The sequence below is a fragment of the Choristoneura fumiferana genome, chromosome Z, assembly GCF_025370935.1.
Source record: "Choristoneura fumiferana chromosome Z, NRCan_CFum_1, whole genome shotgun sequence".
Taxonomy (NCBI): Eukaryota; Metazoa; Arthropoda; class Insecta; order Lepidoptera; family Tortricidae; genus Choristoneura; species Choristoneura fumiferana.
In genome coordinates this window covers 5,554,447-5,560,509 of record NC_133472.1, presented here as the reverse complement: position 1 = coordinate 5,560,509, position 6,063 = coordinate 5,554,447, and positions in this window count along the sequence as shown.

Genomic DNA, 6,063 nt, shown 5'->3' with positions numbered 1-6,063 from the left:
ACAAGACTCCGTTTCCGTTTCCACTTCTGTTTCGTCAGCCGAAACCTGACGACGATTTCTCGTGATGGGCATTGTAACGTGAGTATCTTGTCTTGTCCTTGTAGTCCGTACAACACTAGCACTTCACTATAATTTTTAGTGTTCACGCAAGTGTTTCACACAAGGCACCGCTGTTGGGCAGCCATTTATTGTAGACGTGAATCAATGAAAGGCCGGATAAGTAAGAGTCACAAGCTTTATTTGCTGGCATTCACTCTACACACTTTCACAATATATCAAACACGTTTTTAACATGAGACGGAATAATTCAACGCCCAAACACAAGACATAAAAGAAATGAATAACGCAATGCGCGCGGAGCGAGCTCGGTCCCGTGGCGAGGCGACGCGCTAACTGACATTTTGGCGGGCGGCTAATTTGAAAATCGGCCGGGCGCGCGACGGCGGCGAGTGGATCGGCGGGAAGACGAAAGGTTTACGATAATATATATATATATATATATATATAGTTTCGTTGGGTAGTCGGGCATTTTCGCGAGAAGAGATTCACTCAAAATTTGCCTGTCCCACACATTCAAAAAATAAATTTCGAAAAAGAGGGCAAAATTTTGGAGTTATGTGTGTGCAGTTTTGTTCCATTTTTCATATAATTTTATAAAAGAATAGATTAAAAGTAGAGCTTCTTAGGATTTTTTGTATAAATTTATATTTTTTGGTGCGGCTACCCCTAGTTTTCGACATGTCCTACCCTGATCGACGATATTTCGAACACCGTTTTAAGGTTGTTTCAACAACTTTATCCTCTTTATATTGTAATACAGAGGTGTGTTTCTTAATGAAGTATAAATTAAAATTGTATTGCATTAAATAATACTTTTCATATATATTAAAATAATACATTTTATCGCGTCCCATGATTTAAGGTGAAGTGGAAAATCCATTTTGTAACCATTATTTTTCAAAAAGTAAAACAAAAATCTCCCAAACTAGTTTAAAGCATTACATTCTGGCAACACTAGCATTAGACGCCATTAAAACTTCACAGGTCAGCCATTTTAAAATTTCTCTCAATCGAGGTTCAAACGTGAAGAGAGTAACCACGCAAAAACAAGTGTCTACTTTGTAACTGGTGTTTTAAGAAGGCAAGTTTGTTTAGCTGTTAGATTTAATTTGTTTTTCAATATTTAATAGGTTGTTTATCGATTGCATCGTTCAGCGCAGAGAAAATTTTCACTGACAAAAATATTAAAAGTTTTAGATCATGAACCATGGATGCGTTACTTCCACTTTGTTCGGTTACATATATATGGAACGCTATAGTTACGAAGTGGAAGTATAAAGGCGGCTGCACCAGGTGATTTTGAGGCCGAATAAAAGTAATTTAATTTAGCGTGATTTTAATAATATTGGTGTGATGTTGTGCCGACATGTAAATTACAGCTATATAAATTAACAATTTAATGTTGTTCAAACAATTAATGATTATTAAAGATTAAAAGTTGACTTGGATTTTTTTTTTCGTATTTGTGAATTTGCCTTTATGCTTTCCATTTTGTAATTGCAGCGTTCAGTTTTGTAACTGTCCTATTTTGATTTGTTGCGAAATGTATTTTTTCTTAATTTTATATGTAGAATAATGATGCATAATAAAACTGATTTATATTTAATGACCTTTAACTTAAATAAATTAATTAAAATAACCATACAAATAACTACCCTAGATGAAAGACGCTAAATTTTCTAACGAAAAGGACTAAAAATTAACAAAGTGGAGATTTTTCCTTTGGAATAAATATAAAGGACATTATATTGGGATATTCTTCAGTTGTATGTATACCATAAAACTGTTCTTAAACGGAATACATAAACACAAATAACATACAAACACTGTATAATAACTAATTTTACTTTTAAAAAGTTACAAAGTGGAGTCCTTATCTGCAGAGTGGTCACCAATAAATATTTTTTTCTCATTTATATGTTGTTTTGTAGTATTTATTTTATGATATTATGCAAATATAGAGTCTAAGTAATTAATAAAAATAATATTTAAATAACTGATGAAAATAAAATCCTTTCGACTCCACTTGGTAACTGTGACTCTTCTCGCGAAAATGCCCAGTCGCGCGAGCATAGAGCATAGAGCAGAGCGCAGAGCGCAGAGCGGGTGGCGGCGCGCAGTGCGCGTGCGCGTGTTGCAGCAGCCGCCCGCCGAGTCGCGTTGCTTGCTCCTAGAGGAAGGGCTACGGATTAGCCCGAAACATGTCGAGCTAAACTCGATTTAAGACGTGAGTTATCCGGTATAATATCATTTTATAACTAACCTATCTGAAACGTATGAGTGGACTGTAATAAATAACTAAAAAGCAAACGAAGATATAATATGACAAAATTGAGATATACTTGAAAACACAACCACACAACACAAAGCAATAATGACAAGTAACACATAAAAGAAAAATATACAAAAAAAGAACTTTACAAAAAATACACCAAAAAGTACAAAACTCCAAGGAGTTTGCTACACTATCCCTCTACAGTGTTCCCGGAGTTTGAATCGACCTAAAAATATAAATTAAATTAATTGCTTTCCTTTATTTTTTAATTTCTGCCCTATTTTATGTAATTTTATACAAAAATTCAAAAGGCTATTATAATTAAAGGAAGAGGAAACATAGACAATGTTTTATTCCTTCCGTTTGGCAGTCGGTTAAAAGCGGGGAGCAAAATACAATTTCCCTTAAGTCGTCCCCTCGCGCGACCGTGGGGTGGAATGTAACGGAGATGATTTTTATATTAAAATCCAGTTTATAAGACAAGTGAGACAAGTGTAGAGTCTATCCCAGTCTATATACGACCCACTCCTGGGCACAGGCATCCTCTCCGCCCAGTGCGGATTGGGAACTTCACACACCTTGTTGAATTGCTTCGCAGGTTTTGCGCAGGTTTCCTCACGATGTTTTCTTTCACCGTTTCATAGTGTGATGTAATTTCGTACATACATTTCGAAAAACTCAGAGATGCGAGTCCGGGTTTGACCCACGATGTTTTGCTTGAGAAGCCATAGGTTACTATGGGGTCTAACACTATTATAGGCCATCATGGTGCCTATATACCTGTAGAGTACAGTCACCTGCATTAATACCTGCCACAGCGGAGCGTGCGAAAATATCCGACACGTCCTACGGGCCCTAGAAATAGAGTCTTATCAGATATTTATGCGCGCTTTGTTGTCAGATATTGGTGCTGGTGACTGTACACGAAACTGAGAATACTACTATTACTACTAATATTATAAATGTGAAAGTTTGTGAGTGAGTGAGTGAGTGAGTAAGTTTGTTACTTTTTCACGCTTAAACGGCTAGACAGATTTGGATGAAATTTGGCGGAAAGTTAGTTTATAACCTGGATTAAAACATAGGCTTCTTTTTATTCCGATATTCCCACGGGATAGGGATAAATCTTGAAATAACAACAGCTGGGTTTAGAGTCATGAAATTTGGTATGTAGGTAGTTGGATGTCTGAAATAACACAGAGGCAACTTTTGACTCGATATTCCCACGGGATACCTAGGGATAAAATCTTGAAATAACAACCGCTGGGCTTAGAGCCATTAAATTTAGTGTGTAGGTAGCTAAACCTCTGAAATAACACATAAATTACTATTTATTCCGATATTCCCACGGGATAGGGATAAAATCTCGAAATAATAACCGCTGGGCTTAGAGTCATGAAATTTGGTATGTAGGTAACTGGACATCTGGAATAATACTTAAGTGACTTTTTGACCCAATATTCCCACGGGATAACTAAGGATAAAATCTCGAAATAACACATACTGGGCTTAGAGCCATGAAATTTGGTACGTAGGTAGCTGGACCTCTGGAATAACACATAGGCTACTTTTTATCCCGATATTCCCACGGGATAGGGATAAAATCTCGAAATAACAACTGCTGGGCTTAGAGGCATGAAATTTGGTATGTAGGTAGCCAGACGTCTGGTATAACACATACGCTACTTTTTATCCCGATATTTCCACGGGATAGTTTTGTTACTAAGGGACCCCATACATCCGTGTATTTTTGTTATTATTATTTTGTAATTTTTCTTTAATTGTATACTTACTGTAGTTTTTAAGTATTTTATTTGTACTTATTTTATTTTGAATAAATGACTTTCTGCCAAGCTTCTTGCGGCGCATTCTTCTTGGCAATGATGGTATTTACGAAAGTGCTGGTATTTAAAAAATTACGTGTAAAAGTGCCCATTGCGGCCTATTTACTGAATAAATGATATGAATTTGAATTTGGATAGGGAAACATTTAGAAATTTTAGCACTGGGTTTAGAGTCTTGAATTTTGTACAGTTATTCACAACACAACCTCAATGAAGACCACGATATAAATTTTGGAAATTTCCAGGGGAATTTTGTAAAATCCCGAAAATTTCAATTGCAACTACCAGACCGAATAGTTTACGCGTGCGAAACCGCGGGTAAAAGCTAGTACTTAATATAAATAAAAATAAAACCGGCCAAGAGCGCGTCGTACACGCCCGTAATAGGGTTCCCTAGCCGTAGGCGAAAAAATTATATATAGTAATATTTTTCTAAGGATTTCGTATTTTATACGGAATCTTCCAAAGTTTAGGTATATTTTATACCTTAGGCTACTATTTACTCTTAAACTACTAATAATTCTCAAGCAAACTTAACCGTTATAGTTTTCCTTGAAAGTTTGATATACTTACTACCACCCCGATTTTTTTCACATTTTTCCACCCTTTGGTTTAGATTTTAGAGGGGGGGGGGGACGCTCGAACATTTTGTCTGCATAGTTTATATAAATATCCGTGCAAAATTACAGCTTTCTAGCGTTGATTGTCCCTAAGCAAAGCCGCGGACGGACGGACAGACAGACAGACAGACATGGTGAAACTATAAGGGTTCCGTTTTTGCCATTTTGGCTCCGGAACCCTAAAAATGTTACCTACCGTCTGTATTTCCATAGAAAGTTTCAATTTATGTGCTCTCCTGTTATTATTAATTAGACTTGAACACAGAATAGATAATAGTACATTAGTAACTTGAATCACAATTGTAACCCATTTTCAACCCGTAATGCAAAAAAGGCGGGCGTTATAATTTCGACGCTAAAATCTCTGTCTGTCTGTGGCATCGTAGCTGGGCCGATTTTGATGCGGTTTATTTTAATCGAAAGCTAGTTTCATGATAGACCTATGATTAAACAAAATGAATTAAACTTTAACCGAGCTGAGGGCCAATAGCGTAACGCTTCTGACACTCGCAATCACAATCAAATGACAGTTTTTTTATGCGGAAAGTGTCATTTGATTGTAATCGTGATTGTCAGAAACGTTACGCAATAGACCCTCTGCTAAAAGACGGCCTTGTATATTCCGCATCTTCAATCCTCCATGGCCAGATGACAAGCGAGGGGTGCCTCTAACAGCGCAGGATTGCCCCGAAGGGGTCTCGCGTCGCGATTTGTGATCATTACTGGCTTAACAGTCGCACTCGAAGACATCACTTAGTATTTAATCGGTCATTATTGAAAGAAGAAAGGAAAAAACATTTATTCATGACAGTTACATAAACGACATTCATAGGTTGATAACAGCATTGAGGTCCATTACGACTTTTTGTCATAACGTTAATTGACATGGACTCACTTTGGAAGAACGAAAAAAAAACACATATTTTATTTAACGTCATAAAAACATCATCCAAAAATGGAAAAGGCAAGACATACATGACGCTAAATAGGTCCCCACTTATACTTGGTTTGGGCAAAGTCTAATTTTCTTACACTGTGGTTTGGGTAGGCATTTAACTAAATTTAAACAAAACAATGTCAATTGTTGTCAAACATTGAAATTCCCCATTCCCCCATTAAACTATCTAAACATTTACATTTCTGTATTTAAATACACTAGTTTGTATTAAAATGATAGATAAGTAAAATGTTCCTTGAATGTACCAAATCTGGCAGCTGAGGTTTGTGTACATTTCGTTAAATACCTATCCAAACCAAGTATAGT